The sequence below is a fragment of the Saccostrea cucullata genome, unplaced genomic scaffold (assembly GCF_032062105.1).
Source record: "Saccostrea cucullata isolate Sc308-1 unplaced genomic scaffold, CSIRO_AGI_Scuc_v1 ctg7775, whole genome shotgun sequence".
Taxonomy (NCBI): domain Eukaryota; kingdom Metazoa; phylum Mollusca; class Bivalvia; order Ostreida; family Ostreidae; genus Saccostrea; species Saccostrea cuccullata.
In genome coordinates this window covers 10722-29569 of record NW_026930872.1, presented here as the reverse complement: position 1 = coordinate 29569, position 18848 = coordinate 10722, and the positions used below count along the sequence as shown (strand labels likewise).

The following is an 18848-nucleotide window of genomic DNA, read 5'->3' as shown; positions in this document are numbered from 1 at the left end:
AGTAACTTTATCTATCTCTAACAGTTCTATCTACTAAGTCTTCTATATTTTCATTTTCTATCTTATTCTAAAATTCTGTCGCACTATATATATATACTCAAGATCCGTTCCTGACTATCAGGAGCACATTACAAGATCCTTAAGATCAGAAGTCAATACACAGGTCATTACAATCAGCAGGGGCGATTAATATACAGATAAGATTTATAGCATAAGTGTAGATGATAATGTGTGAACAATTAAGTAATAAAGAGTAATTTATAGATAAGACATTTTAAATCTTTACAAATTTACATATTCTTGATCATATCATTGATAAGAGTATATATTCTTGATCATGACATCTGTATTGGATTCCCCTCTCTGACATCTTTTCTTGTTCACCAATTAGTTCAACAGTCATCTAGGTACTCAGGTGTTGTACAAGTCCTAATGATAATCATTTTCAAAATTATAAAGAAAAACAATACAATTCTTAAAGAGGTTTTCATTACTTCTATTGATGTTAAAGCACAAGCTTTTGAAGACAAGTAAGTAACTTAAAACATGTATAACTAAACATAATGGAAATTTAGACAATGCGACTCAATGTCAAACATATGATAGTGATACATCTGTAATATCCATGAAACTTACTGAGATACTTAAAGTGTATGTGGCGTGCTTTCACTAAGCTAAGCAATATATAAACATTTCTTGATTACATGTTGAAGTCTAAGGCTTAAAAAAAATAAGTTTGTTTTTGTAACATTCCAAAAAAATCAAGGGTCGGTAGGTAGGAATTTTTTTTTTGCTTATGAATGATGAAACATCCCCAGACTGAAATACCAGATGTTATATTTACAGTGGACACCCAACATGGCATCCAAAATGGCTGTCTAGCGGCAGAAAACAAACTTCAGATAGTTGTAGGGGGAAACTGTTGTTACAATAATGATTACTTTTTATATTTAAGGTAAATGTAAACTAGGTTGACATATTTTATGTCTCAAATTTAGCTACAAGCTATTGTTTTAATTTAATAAATGGAATCAGCTGATTGATCAAACAAAGTTTTGCCATTTGTCAGGGGAAAAAAATCCACCCAGGGATAATTTGAACGGGTCGGTCGGGTTACAGGAAACAAACACAATCTTTTTTTAGGCCCAATCCTCACCTGACTTGCACATTCATATGGAATGGTTCTATGCTGATAATCCCTTTCAACAATCTTCATCACAACATCTGAAAGTCACCCATCTTCAAAATTAAATCTGCCGCTCACCTCAAATATATATAGACTCCCTGTACAAATGCATGGAAAATAAATTTTTGAATAAAAAATGAATTATCTCTTCATCATACCCGGACTCTTCAAAAAATGTGAGAAAATAATTTAAATACTTTTCTTTAGATAAAATCATGTAGTGAGTATCCAGCAATGGTGAAAAAAAAAATTTATCTCTAGAATTTTACATTTATATTGAATGAAAAATGCATTGTTCCCTCTACTTAAAAAAACTCAAAAGACATTACCTTACCTGCAGGTCTGTAACTCTCCGAAAAAAAATTATTGATAGACCGGAGAGCTACAGAGCCACCTATTGAAAAAAACTGTATATTTATTGCGCACAAAAAAAATGCGCTCGGTTCTCGATTTATTTCTCCATGTTTTTAAAGCTGTAATCTCAAAATATTACTAACCGTGTGTTCCTTACATATTCTTTGACTCTTTCAAAAACAAAAGATTCCTCATAATCGTTGTTAATAGTCCTCCTGGCCCTGATATTGTAATCATCGAATATTTTGCTTATTTATACTGCCATTTTGGTTTCAAAGATAATTCGGTCCAATATGCTTCGTTCAGATGTCAACTACGAGAGAACTTGATACAGGAGAAAGTAATTTTTTGAAATCTTCCATTTTTTGCAATTGAGGTAAGAATTTGGAAAAATTAATCAAGAATCGAGCGCACTTTTTTGTGCGCAATAAATATACAGTTTTTTCAATGGGTGGCACCGTAGCTCTCCGGTCTATCAATAATTTTTTTCGGAGAGCTACAGATCTGCAGCTAACATTACCTAAAATGGAAATAAGGTACACCTGTGACTGGTGACTTAGGCACAACCAATAAACACAAGACCTTTCCATCCTTAGCAGCATGCATTAGCTCCACATTCCTTTTTTCTTCAAAAAATATGCAATAAAAATTAAAAAAAAAATGAGAGCGAAGAGTGTTACATGTACTTGGGGGAACAGAGGAAGGAATTTTGAAGTCAGATTATAATTATATTTCTGCCAGTGTTGGGACGGATAAATTTCCATTATAAAATGAAACGAATTATTCGCAACAAATAAGACACATGTATTACCTTGCAGTCACCGTCGCACAGAATGTATACATACAACTGACAACATCCCAAATCCCTTTCTTTGTTGTTTACTTGGCGGAATTTTCTTTGCCTTTTAGACTGGTTCCCATACATTGCCGTGAATAAGTCCTACGTTTATTGGTTTTGTTTGCAAGCTTCAATATCAGTAAAATCTCCCACACATTTACAGTCTGTATTGTAAACTACTAAAACATACTTTACATACAATTTTCAGCTCAGTATTATGTTATCCTCTTCATTCAAGTAATATGTAAACTCTTCTCGAATTTAAAACGAACGATCTACTCTGATAAGTAACCCAAATATGGCACTGTGTATTCGGTTGAATAGCCAATCATTTCAAATCAAGTGGAGCGGGTCTGCATCGCTATTTTGACGAAGTTTGCAACCTGTGGTAATTTTTTGAAACCTCATCTACATTTAAGGAGATTCTTGTCTTGACAGCATAGATCAGTACATTGTGCATATATGTAGTGAAACAATGAAAGTCAGGCAAAACTTCGCTGTATATGTTATTTACTGCCAAAATGTTAGATTAGTATTTTGATAATTTGGGGATTAAATGTATATGGGTTTTAGTTTATTCTGTAAAGGTGTATGTCTCTGGAATATTAAACAAGACAAAGAAAAACAGTTCTGGAGTGGGACTAAAATGGGTACTTAAAACTGAGCCGGGCCGGGAATTTGAAACTGAAACCGGGTTTTTGCTAATTACTGAGAATATTCACAATCGGTTGTCATAAAACTAAGTTACAGATGTATTTATGCCTTGGCGGAGAGTTTCAACTCCGAAATTGACAAATAAGTTTATTTTATTTATAACATTTTGTATTTTAACTGTGTCCATTTTGTTAAAATACAGGTTGAGTGAAATTAGTATGCAGATTGTTGAAGGGAAAACATCAAGACGGGGCAAGGAAGATGACAAAACATGATTGAGGATCCCAAAGTTCTTTGGTACAAGCACATTTTTAAAAAATCAATAAGTATCGTGAAATGTTACTTGAACAAACATTTACATTATTTAGTGCTTGACTTGCTCGGGAGTCATTATTGTCAAATGTATTCATATAAAATGTTCAGTTTCTTTTGTATAGGCTCAAGCTACTCAGCCTACCATGAGAAAATTAAAAGATCTGCCATGAAGAAGAGGCGGGTTCTCAAGTTTCATATTATAGATGGCAAGTATTGTTTAGATTTAATTTTAAAGTATTCTTGATAAAGAAAGGGTGTTTGGCAGTTCATAGCTATTAACTGTGATTGCATCGTGTATGAATTTTCAAAATCAATTCATTCTTTGGTGACCGTGTGCTTCACACTCATAATTTTTAATAAAAAGATTGACTATATATTTTTCCAGGTGTATGAAATGTTAATCACTGTATGAATTCTATTTCAGCATGATTGTCATCTTCAATTTGAGGGACTCTCACCAAAAGTCCTTTTACTGTTCCATATCGGGAAAAAGTTCATGAGCAGAAACATGCTATTTGGGAAAAAGGTACTTATATCCTAAACCATAACTTGAGTATGATTCTGTACACATGTACAGCTAAGCTAAATATGTAGCACTATTTTGTTCTTTTTGTAAACAGACTACTGAGTAGTCAGGAAAACCTATCATTTCGTTATGTTTCAGGGATTTATTCTTTGATGGTGATAAGTACCCTTAAAAAGTACATAATTCTCAAATTGTAATTTTAGGCATTAGGCTTTTTGTGATAAGGGATACATGACCTAACCCATTGATTCTTCATATAATATGTCAATAATAAGAGGTCCACTCATCTTATTAAATTAATACAATTTTTATTTTTAAGGTTAAAGGTCATGTATAAACTTTCTATTTATTAATTAGGTTGTGCATTGTTTTTAGTTTTATTAATCATGATATTGTGAATTCTGATAACAGATGCCTTTGAAAATATTCATACTTATGCATAGCACTGAAAACATACTTATATATTTTTTTTTCTTTCAGGAAAAGCATTAGAAGAATGCCTGCATGGGAAGAAAAGTTTTGGACTCTGAAAAGGAAGATGTGACAAATACATTTTGACAGTTATTGATTTCCACTGAAACCAATATCCACAAGATAGAGGAACATATAGTAGTTTTATGTTGATTCACAACTTTAAATTCAAGAATTTACAGTTGGTTTTATTATAAAACATGTCACGTACGAAAAACATTTTCGTGAAATGTACTCTGTCTTCGATACTTATTTATGTGTATGTGATTTGCAGGATAGGATGTGGGCAACATATACTGTCAAGAATTTTGATGTTTTTGATCTTATGTTTGTAAAAAAAAAATGTAATAAACAAAGTTAAAGTTAACTTTTTGTTACTTTGTATATATTAATTATGATGTCCAGACTTCCGCAGTATCGACTTGGAAGAAAAATCTTATTTATAAATTGCATAAGGCTTTATTCACTAGAATGGAAAACAGAAATTATTAACTTTTATGGTAATTTAAGATGGTATTTAATTAAATTTAAGATCTGTAATTATCGGATTTAATATATCCTAAATATGGTGTTTAATGGTTGTAAATATTAACTTTACTCTTTTGTAAAGTCAAGACAATGTGGGACATTACATCATATTTAAGTATATGTAAAGTTAATGTAAAGGTGACCTTTTCCAACTTTGACTTTTTTCAGAAAAGCCAATTAAAGGCATTGTAAATAATAAATTTACATTATCTTTACTTGTTTTGTAAAGCCGAATTTTCATGCGGTGTTATTTCCAAAATTATATATAAGTATTCGCAGAAGGGATAACGTTCTGTCCATTCAATATCTGTCATTTTTTCTCATTCTGGTTTGTGTTGTATTTTAATCACACAGGCAGTCAATATTGTGCTAAATGTAATTAAGTAGTGTAACTTGGCTTTTAAAGAATACAAAATGTATTGATAGAACAAGAAAATTGAAAAAAAAACTATCAAAACTATCAATGCAGTGACGACTTTTATCATTCAGCCAATACAAGAATTACATGACAATTCCTTAAGACACTTTGTAAGATGTTGGCCGATGCACGACTGTCAAAGGACCAATGCAGGTATTGGAACACTTTTCTCTCCCTTTTAGCAAAGCAGGCATTGTCAGACACAGAGACACAGAGACCAAAAGAGGGTTAGGAAGTTTTTCCATTCTGTTGGAATTTCGTAAAATATTTTCTGAGATTTTTATTTATAAGATGCATAATGCTCTATGGTTCATTAAACAAAATGTTTTGTATCTATGACAATATGTTGTATAAAGATTTTATATATCCATGTTATCATTTAATAATACTTTTTTGATATGAGTTTAGAATACTAGTGGGATATTAAATTTATCTAAATTATTTTAATTCTTGATTGGACTTCTGGCAACAAAAAAATAAAAAAAATAAAATAAAGACTTCTTTTTACCATTGTGAAAATAATTAAATCGATTTACAAATGAAGTTTTTTATGACATCTAAAGGAGATCAAAACAAAGGTTAGGGTTTTATTCACTTATTTCCAAAATCATATTATATGCCAGGTAAGTAGTCAAGGAAGCAATAGCATGATGTCCTTTCAATTGCTCGCAATTATTTTTCTCATTCTGATTTGTGTTTTTTTTATTACATATGCAAAAGAAATTGTGCTAAATATCAAAGCAAATATAATTTTAGTAAAATATATATATTAAAAATATTTATTTAAGCCGAGGAAAGTGAATAAACATGAAAAGCTTTGACGATTTTTTTATTGAGCAAATGCAAGAATGTCAAAACAATTTGTTAATACAGGTTTGTAGTTTGTTGGCCAATGCAGGTATTGCACAACTAGAGAAGGGCCAATGCTGGTATTGGAAATCTGTTCTCTCCTTTTGGCTAATGCGGACATGTCGGGCTCTATAAAAGTCTAATGCAGGTTGCACGACTATCAAATGAGCCATTGCCCATTAGCATTTTAAAATCCTAAAATGAATTATCGATGTGGTCGATCTGATTCTTTTCATAAATTTAATCGTTGGAATTCTAGATAACTCTAAAAGAGTTCATATTACAACGGGGTCAATTTTTTATGGGATCTACAAATAAAATAATTACCACTGGTGTTCTTTTTACTACAAAAGATGATTTTTTTTTCTACGGGTGGGGGTCATTATTTTATTAATGTAATGTTACGTTTGAAAATGTTCGTCTTCTTAATTAAAGTATAAATAATGATATGAAGAAATTTATTTGTTTACATTGATTGTTTTGTCAGAAGTTTAATTAGTGATGTATTAAACATACATACATAGAATTTTATGCAGTTTTTTTTTTTTTTTTTTGCTGGCCAACACAAAGACTAAATGAATCAATTTTTTTTATTAAGGAATTCATTTCCTAAAAAGATCTATATGTATATGATGTACAAACAAAAACAGTAACAATTTTGATATTCTGTAGTCAAGCACAAAAAATAATGATTGTTTTAAAACCTAGCTTTTATTTAGCATTTTAATCTTAAACAGTGGCCATAAGAGGGTGAATAATTGTGATGTCTTACCAAATTTTCTCAATTCTGTCGGAATTCCGTAAAATTTGAGTTTTCATTTCGAAAAATATGACATTTTTACATATAAAACGCATCTGATATAAATAGATGATATAAGTGTGATATATGCATATAAATTTGGCAGATAGGCAATCTTGTGCACTTTGTTTTCCTAAATAAAATTCGCAAAAAATAAAAAAAGGAAATTTACACGTTTGCAGATTTTTCTGAGCCCACTGTGTATTAAGTAAATGAAAACCAATACTACTTTTGTAAATCAGGAATGACAACAGGTTTTAATTGATAAATTGTTGCATTATTATAAAAAAAAGACCAAAAAATAGTGGACGTAATGGGGTCTTAGCCTATTTTATCTTTTGCCAGTGTCGCTTGTGAACGTTGTTGCTTTTTCATAAATGTTGCTAAAATTAATTTCTTCTTTTTCTTGAAACTTCTGCTTTCAGACCATCTCTAAAAATCTCTAGCATGTTCTTTTTTAAAAGTAACACGCAAGCTGATTCACAGATGCACAGCCTTCCAACAGAATTTTCAAGAAAGTTCTAGACACAGAACACCGAAAAGTTATAGGGTAGCTAATATTGTTAGAGAGATCCGTCCTCAGAAGTAGAGATAAAAAAATAATTACAATAAATTACACAATGAATAATAGAATAAATATGCTAGGACTATGTAGGTCGGATAATAAGTAAATAAATTCATTATTTCCAGTAACTCTCAAATAAAGAAAACATTAGTGTCTTTATTTAAGCAAAGTGAATTATTATTAATTTTTTTTATGAATAAAGGAATGTAAATCTAAGTTGAAAATGAATAAATTTTTCTCAATATGCGAAAAATTATACGATGTAATTTTCTCCAAGTCCAAAAAACTTTGTGCCTGTGTTTAGAGCTTCCTTGCGCTATTGTTGTAAACTCATTATGCTCCTCAATTAGATAATATAATCAATAATCTATAATAGCTGCCTCTTTAATATTTTGACTCAATATCTCCCAGTAAATTCAAATTATAAAATACCTTTCAGTCTGACATATCTGTTTCTTATATGATCAATTCTTCATACACAAAAAAAATCTCCGTGAATCATTATATATTTTTCTCAAACAACAACAATTTGACCCCTAGTAAATATAGTAAATATGTGATTTGACATTAATTGTTCGACTATTATTTTCAGAATGAATTGTCAGCTTTCGATAAGTGTAATTTTAATGAAGTTGAGCTTGAACAGGAGTTATTTATTTCCATATTTCATTATTACAATCACAACGAATTGTTAATACTCATTTTGTAAGTATTTAATTGGACTTTAAATTCAAATGAACTTGATTCTTTTAGTGAATATATAGTTTTTGTGGTTAGTGTTCAGTTGGTGATGAAATATTACAACCCGTACGTCTTATATACTGCTAAATTTCAAATAAAGAATGTTTTTGAGAAAAGAAAGTTCCCACCAAAATATAAAAAAACCCAGACATGAATAATAACTTGGCATTACAACAGACACTTGACTAATTAAACATCCAGTATATGTTTTATCCTCAATCATATGTATACAAAAACACTTCAAGACTGATGGCTTTGGAATTTAGTAAATGCAAGCAAATGAACAATTGTATTACTTTGAATTATTTACCTATTTCATTGAAATATATAATTTGATATTAAAGTTAAAACCGTTTATGTATTTCAGCAATTTTTTTAAAGGAAATAAAGAAAAACAAATTAATTTTTTTAAACATTGACAGAAAACATAAAAATGTAACCTTCGGTATGTGTTGCAATAAAATTTAATACTGACTTAATATATAATAAACAGAAATTCATCATTTGTATTCAAACAGAGTTTATAAGACCTAATAGTAAGGTCAATACATTTGTGTCTGATTTGCTACTTAAGGTAGGACCAAATAGATAGGTCAAATTTTTCCTCAAATTCAATTTTTCTGAAACTTTGACATTTTGTTCTTGGATACAAAATCTCTCTTTATATATGATATGAAAGAAATTCAACCGCACATTTATTGCCCACATAGTCTGAAATATAGCCAATCAGACCCCTGTAAGAAGATTGTGAAATCAGACATTATACTTGAGAATAAGCCTTATTTTAGAATTTTCTATTGATCTATTACAAATTTGTGTGATACTTTTCATAAAGACAACCTTTTTGTTACTTTAAATCAATAAGTCATATTGATACAGGAAAATTTGGGTAAAATATTAAGTAAAATAGAACATACATTGTTTCAGAAACTGAAAATTCTCATAAATTCTGTAAATATCCGACAGTTTAAGTTTTCTTAACAGAAAATGTATAATTTAATTTTTACAAAAAATCAACAGAATTATTCAAATGGGTCCTAGAATAAAATGTGTAAAAATAGAGAAAATTGAACCGATGGTTTCAGATATTTTGGCTATTAAAAAAAAAATCAATGGCAAAAAAACTTAAAGATTCAGTAGATGACGTCAAAATACTTGACCTTTGACCTCTTGATATGACCTTGACCTTTGTAGTACATAAAGAATAGAGACTCCTTATATACGTGTCCAAATATCACCCCTCTATTAATTATGGAACAAAAGTAGCACTGCATTTTATAACAGACTGTTACATGCTTGTTTATTGCACTTAGATAGCGCAAACTCATTCCAAAATGTAAGCTCACAAGTGACCAGTATATAGGTTTCTCTGATTTTTTCACAAAATATAACGCAAATATGCCAAAACTTATTATTTTTCTTTCAGGGATCATTCGTTATTGTCAATATAGTAATATTATTCTTTTTTCCTCCAGTAATATTTAAGAAATGGGTTAAAATAGAATCCACGGGTGTTTTGTCCTACCTTAAACAGCTATCAAGAGTAAGTTCATGCAATGTAGGTCAGAATTAAAATTCATTCAACTGAAGTGTTGATTTCAGCTGAGTATAAAAGAGTATAATTCATACAATATCTACTGTCGTAATCAATATAAATTTTCTCAATGATTCGTGTAACTGAATAGACGAAAAAAAAAAAATCAATTGCACCGTTTTGATTTCTAGATAACTTTAAGTTAATGTCAATCCCTGTGTTTCATTGAATAAATAAATCATTCTCAAACAGATTTGAATGTGTACGTGTCACCGGGTTCACAGGTGCTTGAAAGTCAGTCAATATATCGGGTCTCAATAGCTCAGTTGGTTAGAATGCTGGTTCGGTACGCCAGAGGCCCTGGGTTTGAGTCCCGGTTGAGACTTGTTTTATCACTACCTGTGACATTTGGCGCCCAACGTACAAAACCCATTATTTCCTTGGAACATGCCTCACAGCATTTCCTTAACTCGTAGAATTCGAGGACGAATTCCTACAAAGAGTGGGAATATGTCACCGGGTTCACAGATGCGTGAAAGTCAGTCAATATATCGGGTCTCAATAGCTCACTTGGTTAGAGCGATGGCACGGTACGCCAGAGGCCCTGGGTTCGAGTCCCGGTTGAGACTTGATTTTTCACCACCTGTGACACATGTGTCAATGTTTGTATTTAATTAAATTCATTTTGTTTATGTCTGTTTTCCTTAAGTCATTCACAAAGCTGCACTTGTAATACGAAAGTATTTATAGAAATTGGTAAATATCGTCGCTGTAAGCATTTATATCTGACACCCATTTTTCTTCACTTAGATAAAAAACCTGCTGAATGAAAGTTTTCATATTCATATGAGGCAGAATTCTTTTCAAAATCCTATACGTGAAAGAAGAAACATTTGCTGTGACATTCAACTCGACAGTTAGTTAAATCGACGATGGTAATTTCTATTCCTACGTAGATACGATACATTCTGGTGAGCTTGAGACACATCTGTTTCATACTTGGATATTTTACTTAAAAACGTTAATGGTAATCTAACGCGGTACCAATTTCATACCAATTGTTAGTCCATTATTTATACACTAAATTGACGACGGATTTTCCCGTTAGATCCCAACAAGGAGGACACACCGGTCGGCTCACTCCTCTATGACATTTTATCCCACCTCTGATGTTTCGGAGGTTCGTGTTTACTCTGCTCCTATTTTGTATTGTTTTATGGACTTTGGGATTGGATACTTTTCGCTATCTCCATATCCGTCCTTTCACCCTTTCTCATTTTGACTAATTAAACATGATTTGTCTTTAATGGCAATAGCACAATGTTGTAAGGAATGGAAGAAAGTCTTATAAAATTCGTTTTAATCAGTTATATTATCAAAACTTATACAATGTCATTGATAAGATACTAGTATTCTTATATATACATGCAATAGATATCGCTTCTTCATGAATAGGTACATGTATTTATAAAAAAAATCAAGTTTATAAACGTTTTTTACCTATTTTTCTATTGATTCACTCTTAAATGATTTAAAAAAATAATAAGTTGTGAAATTCCATTCACATCCTTACGTGTACTGTATCTGTTCAATTATTAAAAAAAAAAGATTGCTTCCAGCCACTTGCATAACGCTAATTTATGCGGTTTTCCTTGTGTCACAAACAGCTTCTATAAGACAAGAGAGATAACTCTACATTTTATTTGGTTCAAATTCTAAATTTTGCATCAACTAAATTACTATGACGCTATCTACTAAATGTTGTCTAGTTTTTGTGAACTTATTTATGTTGGTAAAAACAAGGGTTTACTTCATAAAAGATATTCAAACTATTTAAAAACTTTGTTAAAGGTTAAAGGTTCAGCGGGTTTTAAAATTCAATAAATAAATAATCATCTTTATCTTTACAACTGATCCTACAAAAACCAAAGTATAAAACCTCAGCAATGTAAACAATATTTGTATTCATATTATAGGGTTATTGGACTCATGGCTATATGTATTTGTTCAGCCAACTTGTGCCAATATTCACTAATATAAGTTCAATAATTCCTTTATTATATATCTAAAACATTTCCTCATATTTTTAAGTATCAGTATTCAGATTAACGCCTGTGCTGGACGTGTTCAATATCGCATCATTCTGATGACCCCCGAGCATTATGATTTGCTTTTTTAAGGTTTTAATAGGTTAAATATGTACTAAAATTCTAATACGTATTTCAGTTTTGTGTAAATAATAAAGAAATCTTACCGAGATACCACTTTCTTTATTTGATTTAACTCAAAAATATTGATGAACACACATTACTACTGTTTACCTCAGTGGACAAAATACAATCTAGCAAAGTGTGTATCAAATGATATCTATCTTTTAAAATGTTTATAATTCATGATTTGATAACAGATTTTCTAATAGGTGTTGCAATGCAGCTTGAAATTAATTTAAATCCAAGGGCAGACCGCTCCACCTGAGGAAAACACCAAGAGAATATTAACAACTATTTAGTATGCAGTGTAGAAATGATTTTTTTCTACAAGTTAAATACAAGGTTTTCAAAATAGATAGTTAGTACATATTTTAAACCCACAAAGCTATTGCTCCAAATGTGTATCCCTTCTCGCGCAGATATTGATTGATTCAGTCTGGCAAGCTTTTTCAAAAGATGTTACTTGTGTCTTATTTTCATGTCACAAAAGGTAAAAGGCTTTAATGAGACAAGAAGAATAACTCTTCCTGATTTTTTTTTTTTGAGAAGTTTATTTTAACTTTCACACAAATTACACAAATATGGAAGAGACGAATACATAAATACATATGCAAATAAAGCAAAAAACAGAAACAAAAAAATAATAATAGAAGCTAGTGTGAAAGTTTATGTGGAAAGAGAGGGGGAGAGAAAGGGGGAGAGAAAGAAAGTGAGTGAGAGAGAGAGAGATGAGAGGGCACACACTTAATTGAATGGCTAGTGGAAAGAAAATTTTTAAGTTTTTCAAATATTTCCTGCCAGTGTCTTTCAAATTCGTCATATTTACAGTTTTTTAACAAAAGAAATTTTTCTACTCTAATTCTTTCAGTAATAACATTTTTCAAAGTCTCAATGTTTAATTTTATAGTTTTGGCATACTTACTAGCAAAAATATATTGTTTTATGATCAAAATAAGTAGATTTTCTAACTTGTAGGAGTTTCTGTTTAAAAATTTACCAAATAAAATTGATTGTCTATCAAAACAAACAGACTTGTTTACTTTTTGCAAGATCCATTCTTCAATATCTAACCATATTTCTTTTACAGCAGAACATTCAACAAAAAAGTGATCAATAGTTTCAATATCCTTCTCCCAGAAGGAGCATAATGGTGAATCAATAAGTCTTAATTTAAAAAGATGGCAATTAGTAGGAATTATTCTATGAAGGATATGGAAATAACGAACAGTATTCAATATCAAAGTCCATAAAAAAAAATATAAAATAGGAGCGGAGCAAACACGGACCTCCAAGTCATCAGAGGTGGGATCAGGTGCCATGGAGGAGTGAGCATCCCCTGCCGACCGGTCACACCCGCTGTGTGCTCGTTGTCATAATCAGGAAATAACGGAAAAAATCCGTGGTCAATTCAGTGTATAAATAATGGACTAACAATTGGTATGAAAAACGTCAGTCAGCATTATATTCAATGATAAATTGTATTTGCTGACAAGGTCATTGTATCGACCATAGAATTTACGAAATGATGACTTTAAACGAGACTGTTGATATCTATGTAAGATTTGGAATTGTAACCATTGAAGTTTTGATTCTTGGGTTGTTTTGAAAGGTAGCTCAAAAATTTTTTCCCAGTATTTTTCACTAAATTCTTCCCCATTTACACTCCATTTTATAACTGAAGTTATATTGCCCTTTTTATTTCTAATAAGAACATTATACATATCGTTACACCCTTTTTTACTCTTTAAGAAAATTTCAAGGCTGGATGGAAGCATCGTTCTAGGCATTGGCTTTATTTCATAATTCTTAAAACATGATAGTCTCTTTCTAATTGCTGTTCTTTAGTCCGGCATATTCAATATAGTTTGTATTTACCTTCAAGTTATAATGAATAAAATCAAAACTGTAAAAGTTTCCATTTAAATCTAAGAAATCATTGATAAAAACAAAGCCCGAATTTAAGTAACTTTTGATGAAAATTGACTGGCCACCAATGGTAACTCCTGGATTATGCCATATGTGTTCTTGGAGAGGACTTAAATCTGCTATAGCTTTAGCCTGATTTACTTTACACCAGCTAGAGAAAACATCTTTCCGAAACTTATTTTTCGTGGTACTACTCAGATTCTTAATAAAGTCAATTCCAAACAGCCAAAGATGATTTATACTTATTCCCAATTCTGCTTCAAGTAATTTTAACCCATTTTGCACTTGAATACATAACCCGCCTTACCCAACTAGATTTCTGAAGTAACAAAATTCTGATAGTCTATCATTTTCAAGCCCCCAAATTTATGCTCTTGAATAATTACATTTTTCTTAACTTTATGATTTTTATTATTCCATAAAAAATTATACAAGTCTTTTTCGAAAGCACTCATGACATCATCATTAGGGTTTGGTAAAGTGAGGACAAGATGATTTAGTTTAGGAATTAATAATGTTTTTATTACAGTCAGTCTTCCAATAGGAGTAAGTTTGAGAGCTTTCCATTGTAACATGTTTTTTTTAATTTCTTCAATTTTTAATTTGTAATTAATATCTACCATCTCATGTAAATCAACAGAAAACTTAACACCTAGTAAATCAAAGGATGTAGTACTGGGATCAAACTTCCATCTTGAGTGATGAAAAACATCTTTTGAGAATTTTTTACTTCCAAGCCAGACTAATTTAGTTTTAGAAAAATTTATTTCTAGACCCGAGATTGATGCAAAATAATCTAACACTGTTGTAATTCCATCCAATGAGCTTGCAGAGCCATCAGGAATAACAGATGTATCATCTGCATATTGTGACAACTTGTATTCTTTACCATCAATAGTTATACCTTTAATATCCTTATTTTTTTCTAATTAAAATACCTAGAATCTCTGCACAAAGTAAAAAAAGGTACGGTGAAATAGGATCACCTTGTCTACAACCCCTTTCAGGGTAAATGTACTGAGACACTATCCCATTTCGAATAACACAGGACTTTATATTATTATAGAAACATTTTATCCAATTTCTAATTGACTGACCAAAATTGAAGAAACAAAGTGTTTGATTTATGAAGTTCCATGAAATGGTATCAAAGGCTTTTTCAAAGTCGATAAACATTAAGAGACCAGGTATATTTCTTGACTCTGCTTGGTGCATAATATCATATATTAATCTAATATTTTCGCCAAGAAATCTACCTTTAATAAATCCTGTTTGGTCCCCATGTATTAGCTTATCTAAAAATTTTTTAATTCTTTCAGCAATGCACCCTGAGGCTAATTTATATACAACATTTAAGAGGCTAATAGGCCGCCAGTTTTTTAAAAATTGTTTTGGCTTACCAGTTTTTGGAATACATGTTATTACCCCTAATTTGTTTGGTTCGGAAAAAGTTTGTTTTAAGTATGAGTCATTGATTGCTCTTGTAATAAATGTGCCAATATCCCTCCAAAAAAATTTTAAAAAATCACATGTGAATCCATCTGGACCTGGGTTTTTATCATTTTTCATCTGTTTAAGAAAGTTTAGAACCTCTGATTTTGTTATAGGACCCTCTATACTTAGAGCTTCTTCAAAAGACAGCTTTGGAATATCATTATATTCTGACAATTTTTTGCTGTAGTTTTCATTTTCAACAATTTCTCTTTTTTTATATAGATTTTCTGTTAAAAGAGAATTGTTAAATTTCCAAAATCCTTTACCTTTAATAAAGTCATTAATTTTCAAAGACATCACAACTGGAGAATGGTCGGATCTGTAACTGTTTTCATATTGAACACTACTAACAGAAGGGAGCAAAGATTCAGATATAAGAAAAAAGTCTAGTCTAGCCTGTTTTAAGGGTGTCTTTTTTCTCCACGAATAGCGCCTAACTTGAGCGTAGTTTTTACGAAATATATCTTTTAGATTCAAATTTTCCATTAAATTTATAACTTCCAGTCTCGCTTTTGGATTGTTCAAATTTTTATAGTTCATGGAATCTAATTCCTTATCTAAAACTAAGTTAAAATCGCCTGCTATGATTATTTGTTGCAACATGTAGATTTTTTCAATCTCATTCATCAAATTAGAATAGAAAACGGGTGTATCAGAATTTGGCCCATAAATATTTACAAGTATAAAGTTCATACCCTCAATAGTACAGTCCATTATTATGTAATTTCCATTTTCATCGCTTAAATGTTTGTGGATATCTAATTCGCAATTATTATTAAAAAGAATAGCAACACCACGCAAATTAGACTTATACGAACTTAAAAATGCCCGATAGCCCCACTGTGTTTGGATAAATTTTTCGTCACTTTTAACGAAGTGTGTGTCTTGCAGAAAATAAACATTATAGTTCTTTTTTCTTAAAGTATTAAAAACATCTAATCTTTTATTTTTATCTCCAAGACCCTGGCATTTAACTGTAAGTATATTTAGATTATTTATCTTTTACCGTAATCGTACAAAAACATCAATAAAGAATCGAATGAATGCCCAATGTAAAGGAAAGATAGGAAAAGGGGGATAGAAACATGGAAGAGAGATAAGGGTGCATATTTACAAACAAGGTGAATGACACTAATTGGCATCAGTCTATTGATCGTATTTACTGATGGAGAAAGGAAATTTGTCAATCTGCATTTACCAAATTATGTTAAATTAGATTTTTTTTAATTTTATATGACTGAGGTTGCAGTATAAGATTTTATTTTTCATGATTTCTAAATGCATTACTTTTGGGAGAGAAAAAGGTGATATTATTAAAACCAATTGTACATGAAATGTTAAAGATAATCACAATCAAAAACATTTTAAACATGTTAAATGTGTATGAAATGTGTATTACAAAATTTACAATCAACATGCCTATAATTTCATTTTATGTTTTTTTTTCCAGGAAACCCTGCACATTTGCACCTGTACAGAATGCAGTTCATGCCATATGCTGTTAGAGTAAATGATGAGAGATGTTCAAACCAGTTTCAAAGAGTCCTAAGTCTGAAATCATGGTGCTTTTATTAAGGAGATCAGTGTTTGTTTTCTGTGCATTGTTGACATTTGTAGAACTGTTCGGTTTATGACCATCTCTCTGACAATAACTCTGACATTTGAATTTCAATTTGAGCGTCGGTTAAGAAAGTCAAATTAAATGCATTTAAAACATTATACTTCGGTAAGATATACATTGATAAACCTAAATTTAAACAAAGTTCATGTACATGTATCTGTGATCTTTGCATTGAAATTCATAAATGCTGTACATGGATACTATTAATGACTTTGTCTCATGGTAATGGAATATTAAATTGTTAAACATTGTTGGGGAATCACCTTGAATAAAAATATTGTGATCTTGATGAAGTACATGTATTTTTCCTCATTTAAACACTGAACATTTTAAGATCAATGGTCAAGGTCAAATTCAAAGTTAACTGAAGAATGTGTTATAAATGCTGTAAGTACTGTGAATTCTTATGCATGTTTTATAAGATCTAAGGAATATGTGTGGAGCATTTTAATATTTCTCAATCTGACACTGATTAACATTCAAGATCGAATGCCAAGGTCAAATACAAACTTGCTTTACTCAAGAATGAGTTATACATGTAAATACTGTGAATTTCTGAATTTCTCATGCATGTTTTATAAGATCTTAGAAACATGTGTGACCTCACTACAATATTTATTAATGTCAATCTGTCAAGCAATATCAAATTTAGAAAATATATTCTATTAAACATAAATTATTAAATTTTCACACATAAAAAAAATTGGAAATTGAAATACATTTGTACGGTGCTGAGCTGACCATAAACTGATGAGAAACTGAAGTTAAATGAAAAAAATTAACATTTAGATTATCTTGAATTTAGCAACTATATATTTTGCATGTTTGAAAAATATCACATATAATAGATGATGAACTGAAATTTTAAAAAAGAATAAATTATGAATTTAAATAAAAAAATCACACAATTAATATTGAAATTATAAGACAATTTCACATTTAAAATGTTTAATATGTGAAAGTCAAGATATTCTAGATTTACATTTTGACTTGTCTTTTTGGTTTATGGTCTAGTCATATCTTCTTTTTCAGAATTTCATACAGAAAAACCTGTTACACAGGCACAGTTAGACTATACATGTACATGCATGTTATTTTCATGATGCTCAGTTAAATAGGAAAAAATGAAATTTTACATGAAACATATACTTAAACATTATTACCGTATAGGCCTATGATTTTTAAAAATAATTAAATATTACACGTCGGACGCAATTTGCGATCCCGGGTCTCCCGATCATTGTTAGTTGGAAAATTAAAACACTAAGTATATTTTTCTTTAATTCTTCTGGTAGGCCAATTTCTTTACATATGTTTGCAAAATCAGTACTTGTCCACGTGTAATTACGATCTGTTTGTTAACATTAATTTTTAACATGGTAATGATAATTCGTAAATTTAATTTGTGCGGTCAGTCAGGAATTATGGAATGCCGATCTCAATTATTTTTCTCCATTAAAGTATACAACATTTGAATGAATACCATAACTGTATTTGATTTTTTTCCTGGTAATTCCTTTTTTTCGTTTTGTCAAATTAATTCCTAAATATTAAAAAAACTGAGAGTTGCAGGATAAAATAGGATAGGATTAGACTGAAATCACAGGATAGGATTGTGGATGCAGGATTCACGATAGGATAGGATAGAATTGTCAACTTATAGGATAGCAGCACTGTATCTAGTTGAAATATATAATTTGATATTAAAATTAAAACCATTCATGTATTTCAGCAAAACACCTTTATTTTGTAAAGGAAATAATAAAAACCACATTAGAATGTTTTAAACATTGACAGACTGAGATTTTAAAGCCCAATA

General features: G+C 30.4%; 1 long non-coding RNA gene across 1 annotated transcript; it reads right to left on the bottom strand.

The window, feature by feature from the left end:
- Nucleotides 1-306: 306 nt before the first annotated feature.
- LOC134230364 (uncharacterized) lies at nucleotides 307-2782 on the bottom strand. The gene is made up of 4 exons (XR_009984344.1): nucleotides 2352-2782; nucleotides 2061-2166; nucleotides 1157-1284; nucleotides 307-429 (listed from the first exon to the last, which is right to left on the bottom strand). It is a non-coding gene; the product is annotated as an uncharacterized LOC134230364 (long non-coding RNA).
- Between the last annotated feature and the right edge of the window lie 16066 nt (nucleotides 2783-18848).